This window comes from Orcinus orca, chromosome 16 (genome assembly GCF_937001465.1).
Source record: "Orcinus orca chromosome 16, mOrcOrc1.1, whole genome shotgun sequence".
Taxonomy (NCBI): Eukaryota; Metazoa; Chordata; class Mammalia; order Artiodactyla; family Delphinidae; genus Orcinus; species Orcinus orca.
In genome coordinates, this window is record NC_064574.1 from 25681472 (window position 1) to 25696934 (window position 15463).

The 15463-nt window shown below is 43.4% G+C and overlaps 2 protein-coding genes across 17 annotated transcripts in view; one reads left to right on the top strand and one right to left on the bottom strand.

Moving 5' to 3' along the window:
• PXMP4 (peroxisomal membrane protein 4) overlaps nt 1-15463 on the top strand; it is a 772061-nt gene that overhangs the window by 468160 nt on the left and 288438 nt on the right. The gene's annotated exons all lie outside the window — the stretch shown is intronic.
• RALY (RALY heterogeneous nuclear ribonucleoprotein) overlaps nt 1-15463 on the bottom strand; it is a 79673-nt gene that overhangs the window by 22683 nt on the left and 41527 nt on the right. For 4 of the 16 annotated variants that reach the window (XM_033433505.2, XM_049698933.1, XM_049698937.1 and 1 more), the window contains one exon: nt 12219-12290. The exons of the other annotated variants lie outside the window; for them this stretch is intronic. The gene's annotated coding sequence lies outside the window, so the exon portion shown is untranslated. The remainder of the gene's footprint in view (nt 1-12218; nt 12291-15463) is intronic. 16 annotated transcript variants of the gene reach the window in all.

A 15463-nucleotide genomic window follows, 5' to 3' on the forward strand; every position in this document is an offset into this window, starting at 1 on the left:
CATATGTTAGTCTTCTCTTGCCAAGCAGTGAAGAACTTTTGGGGTATTTTTCACAGCACCTAGCACATTGTTAGGCACATGGCAGGGGCTCCAATAATGCTCATGGATCAACTAACTGGAGGTACCTCCTGCAATAATACATATACTCAAGAAACCCTTACTGCCCTGGCATAGCGCCAGCCAATCTCAGCGGGAGCTCAGTCACTGCCTCTCTTGGCAGATGTACTGCCTCAGAAAGCTACCTCCCCGCTTCTTGCTCCTTCTGCCAAATAAAAAAATGTGCCTGCGTACAAGAAACTATAAAGTATGTGATAACTAAGCAGCACATCGGGTGGCCAGCGGGGTGGCCTGAGGGTCATAAATCCTTCCCCATAGTACATTCCTCAAGCCAAGGACTCCCTCAGCTCTACTGGCAGTTTAGGAGTGCCACCACGACCCCCGCATTAAAATAAAATAGGTTTTTCCAATTGAGCACGTTAAAAGTCTCCTTTGAGTAGCTGCTGACCTTCTCTGAAGTATTACAACTTTCTACATTAATAACATCTGCTTTAATGACGACAAGGATATTAACAGGATGATTATTTCAACAATTAATATAATAGCAAGTCATTCATGCCCTGCTAGTAGTGGTATGAGCTGTGGGCAATGGGATCTGATGTGCTGCCTAAGATCCATCTGAGGAGGCAGTATTAAAATGATCTGTTTCTGTGTCATCTCCCCTCCCAGATTGTGAATTCATGGATGGCAGGGACCACAATCTATTTAATATCGGCATTCCTCCTGCCTTTCAGGATAACCCTGGCCCAGAGTGGTGCTCAGGGAGTACCTGCTGAAGTGAACTCCAGGTACCACTGTCCCCACTCTCTTCCTCATTCATACTTTTTAAGAAACAAAGAAGGAGGAGGTACAGATAACGAAGCCAGGAGACTTGGGAGACAGAAAGGAGACATCTTTGCAGGAGCCCAATCCACTCCAGCCTTTAGGAAAGGCTGTTTTGTAATATAAAAAATGATCATTATGATTCATTAATTGCTTATTTTGTGGTAGATGCCTTGCTAAGTATTTTACTTCTCATTCTTACAACAACTCTTTGAGGTTAAGAATTATATCAAGGTCACAATGGCCCTGAGACTCTTAGGACAACGACTGTGGAGTCAGACTACCTGGGTTCAAATCCCCGCTCTGCCATGTATCAGCTGTATGATGCTGGGTAAATGCCTTAACTCCTCTGTGCCTTAGTTTTCTCAGTTGTAAAATGAGAATAATATTACAGTACCTTCCCCATAAGGTTGTGAAAATTCGGTGAGATAACGTATCAGCAAGTGAAGCATTCAGGAGCTTTCTAAATGAAATTATTATTACTACTGGTCCCATTTAATAGATGGCTCCAAATACCACACTCTTAACATTGCATAAGGTTAAAAGAGATTGCTTCATCAATAAAGCAGGACCAGAACCAATTTCTGATTTGGTGATGGAGGCTGGAGCCAGAACGGTTTTCAGTGCACAAAGCCACTGATGTCATAACCTTGATGAAAACTCTTCAGGATAGCCTTTGTTTTCCATCCCCCAGGAAGATACAGTCACTGTCTCCTCTGGACCCTGATATTCTCTACAGACCTCTGACACAGAAACATGTGCTGCACCTTTGTGATTTACATATCTGTCTTTCTCCATTAGACTCTGAACTCCTAGAAGGCAGAGACTCTTTTATTAATCTTTGCAATCCCAGCCTCCGGCACTGCCCTGGCAAAAAGTAGATGCAAAAGGTGAAAGAACCCTAGGTGGGCACTGTTTCAGTAAATGGTTCCCCAGTGTTCCTGACATGGCAGCTCCTTAAAAGTGAACTGTATATTTGAAGTTCATGGGAAGAACCCAAGTTCCTCATCCATCAGTAGGGCAGAAGGACAGGCAAAACAGTGATGAGAGAGACAACAAAGGAGGATCAAAGCGAGAAGCTGGGGACCAGTGGTGTCTTTGTTCAGTAGACTCCAAGGAGCAGAGGCTCAAAAGAGAGGCTGAATCTTTAGCCCAGAAACTGCTGAATCTAAGCTTTCTGTGGTGGGGAAGATGTACAAGGTCCTCACCAAGCAGAGAGCAACAAAGGCTAGAAACTGCCATCCTCGTTGGAAATCAACACAGCAAGGGAGACCCAGTCTACTCTCTGAATTATCTGGTGACCCTGAGATGAGCCCAACCACTGGGCCCAACCATGCTGGTTTAAAGGAAAAAACACTGGGCAAAGAGTTCGAAGACTTGAGTTCAGTCCTGGAAATGTACCAATTTTTCAATTAATAAATACTTGAGGATCTACTATACGTCAGGATTGCACTAGGCACCTGTAATACAACAATGAACATATCACTAATCTGCTGTCAGCCCCTGGAAAAGTCACTACCCCTTCTCTGAGCCTCAGTGTCCTCATAACGACACGTGGAAGATAACCTCTAGGTCATAGGATTGTTTTGTGTATCAGATGTGTTCTGGAAAGTTTACTGTACAACTTTGCAAAGGTAAATGCTGTATTTTTTACTAGAGCTAAACTAGAAGGCTTAGTAAAAGCAAGGACAGCCCCCCCAAATAAATGCCAAGGACAACTACCTCTGCCAGGTCTGGATAGAAACCAGCAGCACATTCCTAACCACTGAATTCCATGTAAGATGGTGATGGAAAAGCAGAAATCTGACACGTTCTCTTCAAATTCCTCTCAGGATCTTTCCCATAGTTACTGGTATCAGTGTTCATCACTTGAAACTGCACTATGGGGCCTCTTGGATGAACCCCCTGGATGCAACTGAAACTTCTTAAAAGAAGAACAGACTTAAAACTTTGTGGGTTAGAGGCACCTTTCCAGACACTGAGCTAAAATTACCTGACCCCTGGTCTTTCAACTGTTTGGAAACATTTGGTGGCCACTAAGCCTGTTGTTTCCTCATTTTCCTGCTTACTGGCACAAACACAACAAAACAGAAAGCTTGATGCTCTAACAATGCTCTCTGATTAGTGGTTTGCAGAATCCTCTGTAATTTTATGATTTGCCGGCTAGAAGAGTAAGAACAATGGAGTGGAAATAGTGGTGTGGCCCAAGGGGCAGTCAAGCACCCTGAACTTTAGACTTTGTTCTACTGTGGACTGGCTCTGTAAACTTGATTACAGACCTTAATTGCCTCATCCAAAAAATGGAGGAACTGAACCATATCAGTGTTGCATGAACTCTTCCATGAAAAACCAGTGTTCCTCAAGATGTTAATGAGAGTTCCTCAGAAAAGGGGCTCCAAGATCAAATAAAAACAGGAAACTTGTCATACTCCATGCCTTCCTCCCCACCCTCCCCAGTCACATGCACACTAAGGCTCTAAGAAGTCAACAATAAAGAAATGTACTTTGCATTATTCAGTCTGACTTTTCCTAGATTATTAACGTCTCTTCTGAGGAAGACACATTGGAATAGATCTCTCGGGTCCCTGCTCAGCTCTAACCCGCTGTGATTTGTATCAGAAGTACTTAACCAGTGCCTGGAGCATCCCTGTTTCCCACTAACCCAGTGAGGCACTTAAATGATACTCTGGCTTACAGAATTTCATTTCATGTAGTTCACTTCACTGTAGTGAGAGTACTAATTTTTTTGTGTGACATCTTTACTGGAGTATAATTGTTCTACAATGGTGTATTAGTTTCTGCTTTATAACAAAGTGAATCAGCCATACATATACATATATCCCTATATCCCCTCCCTCTTGCGTCTCCCTCCCACCTGCCCTATCCCACCCCTCTAGGTGGTCACAAAGCACCGAGCTGATCTCCCTGTGCTATGTGGCTGCTTCCCACTAGCTATCTATTTTACATTTGGTAGTGTATATATGTCAATGCTACTCTCTCACTTCGTCCCAGCTTACCCTTACCCTTCCCCGTGTCCTCATGTCCATTCTCTACATCTGTGTCTTTATTCCTGTCCTGCCCCTAGCCTCTTCAGAACCATTGTTTTTAGATTCCATATATATGTTAGCATACGGTATTTTTCTCTTTCTGACTTACTTCAGTCTGTATGACAGACTCTAGGTCCATCTGCCTCACTACAAATAACTAAATTTCATTTATTTTTATGGCTATGTAATATTCCATCGTATATATGTGCCACATCTTCTTTATCCATTCATCTGTCAATGGACACTTAGGTTGTGTCCATGTCCTGGCTATTGTAAATAGAGCTGCAATGAACATTGTGGTACATGACTCTTTGAATTATGGTTTTCTCAGGGTATATGCCCAGTACGGGATTGCTGGATCGTATGGTAGTTCTATTATTTTTTTTAAATTTTATTTATTTTTGGCTGCGTTGGGTTTTCGTTGTTGCACATGGACTTTTCTCTAGTTGCGGTGAGCGGGGGGCTACTCTTAGTTACGGTGCATGGGCTTCTCATTGCAGTGGCTTCTCTTGTTGCGGAGCATGGGCTCTAGGCGCACGGGCTTCAGTAGTTGCCGCACATGGGCTCGTAGCTGTGGCACATGGGCTTAGTTGCTCCGTGGCATGTAGGAGCTTCCTGGACCAGGGATCGAACCCGTGTCCCCTGCACTGGCAGGCGGATTCTTAACCACTTCACCACCAGGGAAGTCCCTATTTTTAGTTTTTTAAGGAACCTCCACACTGTTCTCCATAGTGGCTGTATCAATTTACATTCCCACCAACAGTGCAAGAGGGTTCCCTTTTCTCCACACCCTCTCCAGCATTTATTGTTTGTAGACTTTTTGATGATGGCCATTCTCACTGGTGTGAGGTGATGCCTCATTGTGGTTTTGATTTGCATTTCTCTGATGATTAGTGCTGTTGAGCATCCTTTCATGTGTTCGTTGGCAATCTGTATATCTTCTTTGGAGAAATGTCTATTTAGGTCTTCTGCCCATTTTTGGATTGGGTTGTTTTTTTTTTTGATATTGAGCTGCATGAGCTGCTTGTAAATCTTGGAGGTTAATCCTTCATCAGTTGCTTCGTTTGCAAATATTTTCTCCCATTCTGAGGGTGAGAGTCAGAATACAAGACACTTAAAACACTAAGATGGGAAACCTGCAGTTACCAAGCTCCTAATACTTGTTCCATACTGTGCTCACATTTGTCCATACATTATATTATTTAATGCTTAGACAACCGTAAGAGATAGTTATCCTTTTATTACAGAGAAGAAAACTGAGGCTTGAAGAGGCTAAGTAACTTGCCCAAGGTCATTCAGCTAGAATATGATGAGCACCAGATTTCAAACCTAGGACTACCTGTCTCCCAATTCTTGGTTCTGTTTGGGGCTCTGCCACCATAATTACCAGAAGATCGATCACTAACCTTCTTCCCTAACCTTCCCTGGTCTCAACTGCCAAGTGGGAATAGTAATCCTTGCACTGCTGCCCTCAGAGTTGCCTTAAGACTCAAAGGCAATAATAGGTATGAAAGGGCTCTGTAATATATAAAGATATGAATAAAAGGGGCACTTGAAATATTGTGAACAAATGTTGGTATTTCCTTTCATGATTTTTTAAGGTACTTGAGGTTCTTGTAGGCGTCCCATGAAGCCAACTGTCCTTATCCCAGTCACCCCACCTCTCTGCCCCGCTCCAAAATAGTGTTCCTTAGAATTTTCCAGTTAGGATTTTGGATAAACAGAAAACACATCAACTTCCCAGTATTGAGTACTCTTTAGGCTAACTGTCAGAGTCACACTAAGCAGCCAATCTGCTTAAGGAGTCACAAGTAAAAACAGCAGTGAGGGTAGGAGTGTTGGGAGGCCTGTAGATATAGGAGACTCCTTAAATAGTGGAACATGCCTGGGAAATAGGTCCAAAGGGTCATTTGGGACAGCAGATCATAGAAGCCTTTGTATAAAATCTATCCAGAAGATCAGTAAGTATGTTGTGTATGGGAGTAGGAGGGGGCAGGGTTGGCCAGCTTCAATTTGTTCTGGGATGGACAACACCTTGGCAGGGCCCTGACCGTAGAAACAGTAGTAGATGAGTAGGGCTCTCAACTCATTCTCTAGCCCAGCCTGGGATCACACCCTCATGATCCACACTGCTGTGGCCATCTGCTCCCTTCAGCTTCTGACAGAGTAAGGCCAAAAACAATAGCAAAGCATTCTTGGAACCAGGCCCTGGTCAGGGACAGATAAATAAATAGCAAAGTCCTTGCTCGTAGAGAGGAAGGCACTGCACCAACATAGTTTGAGTCTAACCAGAGGTTCTCTTGTAAAACAAAGTCTCTGGTTCATGGGGTATATTCAGGAATTGTGTGAACTGAATGAATCAAAGGAGCATTCTTCTATGACTTAAGAGCACCTGTGGTGTCAGGAGCCCTGGATTCCAGTCCTCATTCTGGCATGAATATAATTCAGTGAATCTGGGCAAATTACTTAACTTCTGTGGACCTCAGTTTACCAACATGTAAAGCAGGCTCTGTCTACCCCACAAGTTGCTATTTGTAGCCAGTGACATAATAGTTGAGACATCTACTCTGTAAATGGCATGAGATGGAATAGTGGGAGCTGACAGAGCATTGGGACACATGGTCTTAAAAGTTCAGAGCCCAGTCTGGGGAAGACTTGAAATAAGCTCCTTTTCTTTCTCCCCAGGCAATTTAAGTCTGCTTTTCTCACACTGAAGTCATTCTTTGCATTTCTATTGAAGGGAGAGGGAAATGTGCCACTCAAGTATGGAACAGAAAGGCTGCCATCTTTCTACCTTCCACAGTTTGTTCAGATTCACTGTACTGCAAAAGAGAGCAAAAGATTTGGATTTCTAATCCTAGCTTTTGTTAATCAAAAGCTGTAAAACCATAAACAAGCCTCAACCTCTCTCAGCCTTAGTTTCCTCATCTGTAAATTGGTGGAAGATTTCCTAAGTCATAAGATTATAGTTAAAATTCAATTAATTAATGATGAAAGAGTGTTTTGTAACCCACAAAATGCCACACAAACATCAGTCATTACAGAGCTGTCTTCCCATCAGCTCATGAGCTACACAGGACAGCGGTTATCACTAAATTGACAGGTGAGATAATCGAAGCCCAGAGAAAATACTGATGGTAACACACAGTTCAACTCTGACTTCCTCCAACAAAGGTAATTATTCCTTTTATTTGTTATAGGAGTTATTTATTAGTTTGTTAGCCTCATTAAACTAACAGATCTCTGGGGGACAGAGCTACATATATTTTATGCATTTTTGTACCTCAATGCCCAGCACTGGCACACCAGAAAGATGCTAAAGAAATAATGGCAGTAGAAACACATCCAGGACTCCTAATCCCAGGTATAGAGATCTTATAACAGGAAGTGGCCCAAACCTCATAGACTGACTCATCATAACTTATCTCTTCCTCAATTCCTCCACCCTAGCAAGACTTTCCATTACTAGAGAGAGTCTCTAAGCCTTTGTAGGTGCTGATCCCTTAGCCTTGAACATTCCTCATATGCTTCTTTGCTGAGCTAATTCCTATTCACCCCTCAGACCTGGAGGCCTTTCTAATCTCCCCTAATACTGGGTCAGGTATTCCCTCTCCACCGCCCCCCCTCCATGTCTGTTTTATCATAGAATCCTAGCACACAGCATGTGTCAAAAGTATCTGTTGATGGTTGAATGACTGAAATAGTGGATCTAGAAATCCAAAGGAGATTCTTGGCCTGGAAGTCAGGAGGGCTGACTGTTTCTAATTCTAGCTCCACCACTGCTGTGCTCAGTGATCTCGGGCAAGCCCCAGTCCTTCCTGGACCATCCATAAATGAGCTATCATCTATGAATGAACTCAAAAGCACCGACAATATATGAGACTTAGACTCATGCTAAGTCCTAAGGGTGAGGAACTTCTGAAGCCAGCTGTGTGCTCCAGAGGATGGGAGGTCCAATATCCTCACCCCAAGAGCAGCACCAGGTACATGGAACTATGCTGTCAGCAGCCTCCCAGCCTGTTGGTTTACTTAATTTCTCCTGATGAAGTGCCAAGAATAAATCGTAGGTGAGCAGCAGAACACGTTAATGAGACCAGAGCCTAATGAATCTTTTCCTTCCTGTGTCAATTAGAATTTCAAAGCTAGGATCCCCAAGGACCAATTTATTAGGAACAGAGAGAAGCCTTTTGTTCATCAGCTGCTGCCTGAGCTACTTTCCCTGGTCCTATATGTCTGCTATGTAACAATGTTGCTTACTCAGATATGCCACCTGGTGAGACAGACAATACTTCTGGGCTCTGAACTTGAGGAAGGAGAGAAGGGGTCTAGGGTGTTTCTGGGGGTGAGTGGGGAGGTGGTTAAGAGAATCAGAGTAGCCCTGACTTGAATGCCACCTCCCAAGGATACTGGTCTTCAAAGAGCTAATAGCAGCAGATCAACTTGCCATTCACCCAAGTAGCAGGTATTGTGTGACACCTATTTGCCTAAGGTATTTTGAATCCTCCCAACAACCCCCAAAGTAGGTATCAACAGCACTATTTTTTTTTTTCGGCCGCACGGCGAGGCTTGCAGGATGGGCTCTCAGTTCCCCGGCCAGGGATTGAACCCAGGCCGCGGCAGTGAAAGCCTGGAATCCTAACCACTAGGCCACCAGGGAACTCCCTCAACAGCACTATTTTACAAACAGAGAAACTGTGGCTCTGAGAGACAAAGTAAGAATTTTAAGGAACTAAGGAACTAGTTGAGGAACTAGCTGAAGAACACAACCAGCAGTTGGTAGACAGGGATTTGAACTCACAATCTGAACTTGCAATTCCAGAGACTGGGCTCTTTCTATGAAACCACAGCAACCTTGCCCCAGGGCTGGCAGGGCCAGCAGCTGATGTCCTGAATGGCAGAGATGGCCTGTGGGCAGCCGTGGCCATGTTGGACACTTGCCACCAACACGCTGTCTTTTGCCCAGGCACAAGCAAGAGTGCCTGTGTATTGCTGGTCCTTCCATTCAATGACGTTGGCAATCTCACCCCGAGAACATAATCCAAGAAGAGTCACCATTGACATTACCCCCAGACTCCTCCCCCAGAAATCTTTTGATTTATGACGAGTTGCCAATCCTTGGATCTAATAGCTCCCGGGTGCCTAGTTCTCTTGGCTCCCATACTGTCCTCTCCAAGTCACACAGGGCCAGCCCAGTTGCCACTGCAATGTCATCAACAGAGGCAAATTCCAAGGTGAGAAGGTAAGCAAGTCAGGTTTCCAAATGGCTATGAAATGGAATTTTAGGACTCTGGTGGGAAAAATGCTTAAGAGTGAGGTCAAGAGGTTTGTCCAAATTTACAGAACTAGAAAATAGCAAGAACCGGAACACAGGCATATATTGAATCCTAACCTGGCATCTATCTACCAAGAGCAGGAATAATAAATACAGAAAAAATGAGATCAGTGGTTTAAAATTTTTTTAAGCTTTTAATTTTGAGATAATTATAGATTCACATGCAGTAATAAATACTTTTTTGGGGGGTGGGGGGTGCTGTGCCTCATGGCTTGCAGGGTCTTAGTTCCCCAACCAGTGACTGAACCCAGGTCCTCGGCAGTGAAAGCTCGGAGTCCTAACTGCTGGATCGCCAAGGAATTTCCCAATAAATACTTTTTTAAAGCACTTAGCACAGTGTCTGGCACATAGAAACCCACCCAAGAAGTGTTGCCTATTAGATAATTAGGAAAAAGGGAGAGGGCATTCAGGATGGGCTTTTGAGGAAGAATTACTAAGTTTCTCTTTACAGAATGCTGAGGTATACCCATATAACACTTTAAATAATCTTTCCAATGATCCCATCAAGCAGGTATTAACATCCCCATTTTACAGATGAGAAAACTGCTCTCAGAAGTCAACTAACTTACCCAAGATTACTTTGTCCCAGTACATGCCAAAGCTGGGATTCAAATCCAGATACATCCAATTCCAAACGCTATGCTCTTTCTACATTTGCTTCTCTCAAGATAATATGGGCTGGGCTTAAAAGACAAGCCTGGATGTAGACTGGAAGTTAAGAGCAGGCTGCCGGTTAAGTAGGGGGGATAGCATGAACTAAGATGCGAAATTTAGCAACATACTGTCTTTGCAAAGAGTGGTAGTTCAAAGACATTGGCCAGAATAAAACAGTAAACTCACATGACAAAGACAAAATAAAAAGCTAAGGGGCAGATGGCAGAGGGTCACTGAATGCTAGCTGCTCTTGCCAACTATGTGGATCACAACTTGACTCCCCTTTGCTGGACACTAAAGAAAGAGAGGTAGCATGCCAAAACTGAAGAGCCATAGACTGGGAGGCAAAGGAAATCAAGTTCTACCACTAACTAGTTAAGTGGCCTTGGGCAAGTCACTCATCCTTTCTGGGTTTCTAATACCAGAGGATCAAACTAAAAGATGTCCAGGGACCTCTCTAACTTTGACCTTCCAGGAATCACTCTATTACCAGGTCATGTGTACAAATGTGAGTCTGGGAAATGCTAATGCTGTGATTAAACAAAGAAGCCTGAAATGAAACACAGTAACGGTATGATAGGAACCTTGGGTACAGGGATAGAGAAAGAGAGCTAAGTGAGGGAGAGGAGAATAAAGAAATTAAATGGGATCCAAGTTAATCTTGGATAAAAGCCAGAAGACAGCAGGCAGGCAAGGGAAGGGAGACTGAACCAGGAGAGTTACCAATCCTGGCCTTCCTACTAACTTGCTATGTGGCCCTGGCTATTAGCCTCATTTTCCCATTGGCCAAATGCAGGGTCCTATATGTTCTGGCCTCAGCTGTCCCCTCTCCCCTCTCTCTTCTTTCTCTTTGGTGCTGTTCCAACCACACTCTCTGCCTCCTAGTTTCTCTACAAACATGCTCTTATCTTGGGGCCTAGCCTGCATATCTTCACACATATGAAATAATCTAATAATTAATGATTTACTCGTTTTCTGTCTCCCCCACTGAAACAAGTTCCATGAAGGCCATCTTTGTTTTGTTAACTACCATATCTCAGCTACAGGAATAGTATCAGGCATTTGTTGAATGGACCCCTAAGGTCCCTTCCAATTCTGGCATGCTATGATTAACTTATGGGCTTATGGAACTGGTGAAAATCTCAGAAGTTCAAAGTTCAAGCCTGGGTGAACTTAGGTTTAACCTGTCCTTTTGGCTCCAATTTTTGATATTTGCTTTGCCTCAGAGGGTCTTCAAAAATCATCTCCAAATGTAACAATCACATCCTAACACACAACTACACACATGCACAAATAGACAACTATATACCACTTAATTCAAGAATTATTATCATATGCTAGATGTGAAACACAGTATTTCCTTAACCTGGAAAATGAGGCCTTATGCAGTTTAGCCCCAACTTACTTTGATAACTTTAACCCTAACCATACTCCATTCCTGAAATCCTATGCTCTGGCTACAACGGACTGTTTACTCTCTCTGAGACACACATGTGAGCTTCTGTGCCTTTGCCCTCATTGGTCTCTTTGCTTGGAAGCTACAGACTCCCCTTCTCAACTGCCAAATACTTCATCTTTCACGACTGTCAAATGTCTCACCTTTGAAGTCCAACTCAAATATCACCTCTTTTGTGAAGCCTTCCTTGATCTCTCAGGCAGTTAGTGTCCCCCCCTCCTCCAAGTTCCCAAAGCACTCCACATGCTTCCATTATAGTGCTCATCACTGCCACCTACTTACTTTATCTACCTCTTCTCCTTGATCAGTTATGGGCTCCAAAGGCCTTGACCATGTGTTTGCCTTCTCCTTATCCCTAAGGACCTACCTCTGTGCCTGGCACAAATGTTTATCATATTGGATGTCAACATGGCACCACAACTAATAACACTTCTTAACCTTCACTGGCACACTTGATCAGATAGTTCTTCCAACCAAAAGTTGGTTTCCCTCATACTTCTACCCACTAATATGAACTCCTACGGGACTGGAGAAGAAGCTGGAAAGAAAGAGGAGAAATAGTATTTGCAGAGCCTTGAATGTCATGCTAAGGACACTGGATTTTATTCTAGAGGTTTTATGAGCAAGAAAGTGATAGGAATAAGATCTATATCTTAAAACCTATGGAGAGAAAAAGGGGGTTATATTTCAGGGTCAAAGACTGGAGATGGGGAGACAGGCTAGTTGACAATGAAAAAGTCTCAGTGAGAGAGGATTAAGATCTGGCCTTGGATGGTAGCACTGGGGATAAGAAGATGGGCAAAACATTTCAGAGACAAAACCACATAATGAAAGCAGTTGCCTACTTTACCTGAGTGAAACTCTGCTCAGAACAAACTTCCTCCAGGTGGAACTTTGTGACCTCTTTGCATCCAAGATGGCCCTGAGGGTAACCAGAGCAGGGAAAAAGCCTCCATGACTAGGTGAAGGGGAAGAAGCAAGTCTAGGATTAGCAAAGACCAAGCTCCAAGCCAGTGAGTAGGGCTGTAGGAGACAGCTCAACGTCCTGCTAATAGCTGCTACCTGCAGAAGTTTCTGCAAAGAAGTCGGGTTTGTGCCCTGAGCAGAAAGATGCCCTCCTGACTTGGAGAGCTCTAGCCAGCTTTAATACCAGAGACTCTGATGATTTTCAGCGGTGCTTTGTTAAGGAAAATTATCCAAAAACTGGAAGTAAGGGAAAAAGATAACTGTGTGAACTTTTAAAGTCATGTTAGGACATTTTTTTTTAGTATGTATCTGAGAGTCATCTGATACTCTTGGAGAATGGAATTTTGTTTGACTTACTGTTCACAAACAGTTAGGGCCCAAATATTTTAAAACTCTGCAAAGTTAGAGATTAACATATAGCAAACTGAGAAGTAGAAAAGATAACATGAAATGTTACATTTTTATTAGAACATTTATCAATTTTGGATCTAATTTAGCAATCTCATTTCAGCAATCCTTTTTCCACTAAGAACATAAATCCAGTTTCTCAGCTATTCTCTTTCTGCTGGTTCCCACACTGAGTTAAACAAAACTTGACACATGCTCACATGGATGAGAATTACGCCCTGACATAGTACACACATCCACAGGCCTGCCTACCTACCTCACAGGAACCAGATGCCAGGAGGCAAAAGAAGCCTGACATCCAGGCACAGGATTTAGTGAAGTGAAACAGGTGGTCACTTATGAAATGACATAAAGCTCAGTGTAGCAGAAAGGGCACAAAGCTGAGAGTCAGACCTGCCACTAATTTATTGTGTGACCTTGGGCCTATTACTTACTGCCCCTTGCTGGGCCTCAATTTCACAATTATAAAACGGGTAAGTTGATCTAGGTCAGTGTTGTTTTATAAACTGTGTTCCTGGCAACTATGCAGGTTTAAGGCAGATGCCTCACAGCCTGTCTTTGATAAGGGGGAGGCTAGACTGGTGGACTCTGGGCCCACCACTGCCAATTCTAACGAGCAGCTCTGTTTGAGATGTTGAGTTATATGTTTAAATAAAGGGCTCCTCCATAAACTTGATAACTGTTAGTTAAGATCTCTTCCCACTCTGACATCCTAAAATTCCATCATTTTATGGCAAATGATCCTGGGGACAATACAGAGCCAAAAATATCTCCTCTTACCCTATACTTAAAAACATATCATTAGAAGAGGGTCTCATTAAGAAGGCCCTAGCAGTTGAGTAGGAAGGGGTGAGGAAGGGGACAAGTGGGCAGAGGAGGGCTCAGAAAAGGGCAGAGACTAAAGGCCTGTCCCTTTTGCAAATGAAGATTGAGTGGAACCCAAGGCCAAGGACAGAACCCTTTCAGGGAGGGCTTAGATTCACTGGCCTTATCAAGGCTAAGGAGTTGGACTCTAGCCGCTGACTCTGCCACATAAAGGCAGATGCCTTCAGTTTCCTTAGACTAAAATCTCTACAGGTAACGTACTTTGTAAACTGAAAAATGATTACAGATTTGAAGACCTATTAGAGCAATCTTATTCTTAAATCTTTTATATTATTCTCTTCTCCTGCCAGGTCCCTGAAGGAGGCTCATCACACTTGAGATGTATAGACCCTCTCTCTTCCTTCCTTACATTTCAGAGTTGGGCATACAAGGGGCTTATTGCTTGGAATATTCCCCTCATTCAACTTGGAAAATGACAAGTACACTTCTTACTAGGTAGTCCATGTTCCATGTTGAAGATGGAAACCTGGCCTCTCACTTAGTGATTGGACCTCTGGGCCACACACGTGGATCCTAGAGAAGTTGGTTTGAGGCAGGGCAGAGCAGAAGAAACTCATGGGAAAATGCACTGAAGGCATGGAGATATTCCCATTATACTAAAGCCCCTGCATACCCCTTCCTGGGCACTCTTGAACACTCTACCCTCCTGGAAGGGCAGAGGCCAGAGGAAGTATGATACTCAGGAAAGAGCTTACTATACTAAATGCTTGGAGTCTATGGAAGGAGGAGGACCTGAGTTCAAAACCCAGCTCTTTCACAGACTAAGTATATGAACTCTGGCAAATTCATTTACTTCACTGAGGCTCAGCTTTTCCCTCTGGAGCTATTAATAACTTAATGAGTTATAAAGATTAACAAAGATAATTTTAACTTAAAACACCTATGACAATACCTGGCACATAGTAGGCACTTGATAAATGTGACTTCCATCAACAGGGAAAGGGCAAATAGCAAAAGATGACTGAACGTGATTCACATGACAGGTAGGGAGGACTAGGGGACGAACCCCAGCAAGTATATCAGAGCCGTGAGTGGCTCAGAATGGGAATGGGCTGATTTGGAGAGTCTGTTGTGCTATCTAAGAGCATCTGGATCCTGTACCAGCCAAAGCAAATCAAACAGGAGTGCTTATGAAGAGCTTCTTTCTAAAACAAGTACGGGCTGTGTTACTGACACACGCCACAGGGGAATTGAGAAGACTGCTGGCAGAGATGTTAAGAAAGCTGACAAGCTTTCAGTTCCAATCTTTGCTACTACCTACGTATGGGTACAGCTGACCTTGGCTCCAGAGGAGAAAACCCTGGACTGAGACACAAGAGACCTAGGTGCTGGTCTGAGCGTGACTCTGAGCAGGCGACATCATCTCTCAGGCCTCAGTTTTTTCTTTCTCCTCCAAATAATAACAATTCTTTACATGCCTACTCTATTATCACTATCCTCATTTTCTATGGCTCAGAGAAATTAAGCTAATACAGGCAGGCATCTGAATTCCAGGTCTGCTGTTAAAGCCAGTAGTCTTTCCACTCTATTGCATCATCTCTCAGTGTTAACTGACGGGGTGAAACCAGGTGGACCAAGGCATTTGAGGACCTGAAAATTTTATGATTCTTAGCAGCTTGAAACTGTGGTTTCAAGAGCATTCTAAATATATACTGTAGTGCTAACCTGCTAGTTAAGAAGCCTTCTATAAATGAAATCCTCAACACCAAGGGCAAAAGCTGAGTACAAGCCAACTTGAGAGCCAGAGAAGAGCAGACAATGAAATTTTAGGAAGCCTTGAAGAGGCCCTTGGAGAATACATTGCCTAATTCATTTTACAGATGGGGATACGGAGGC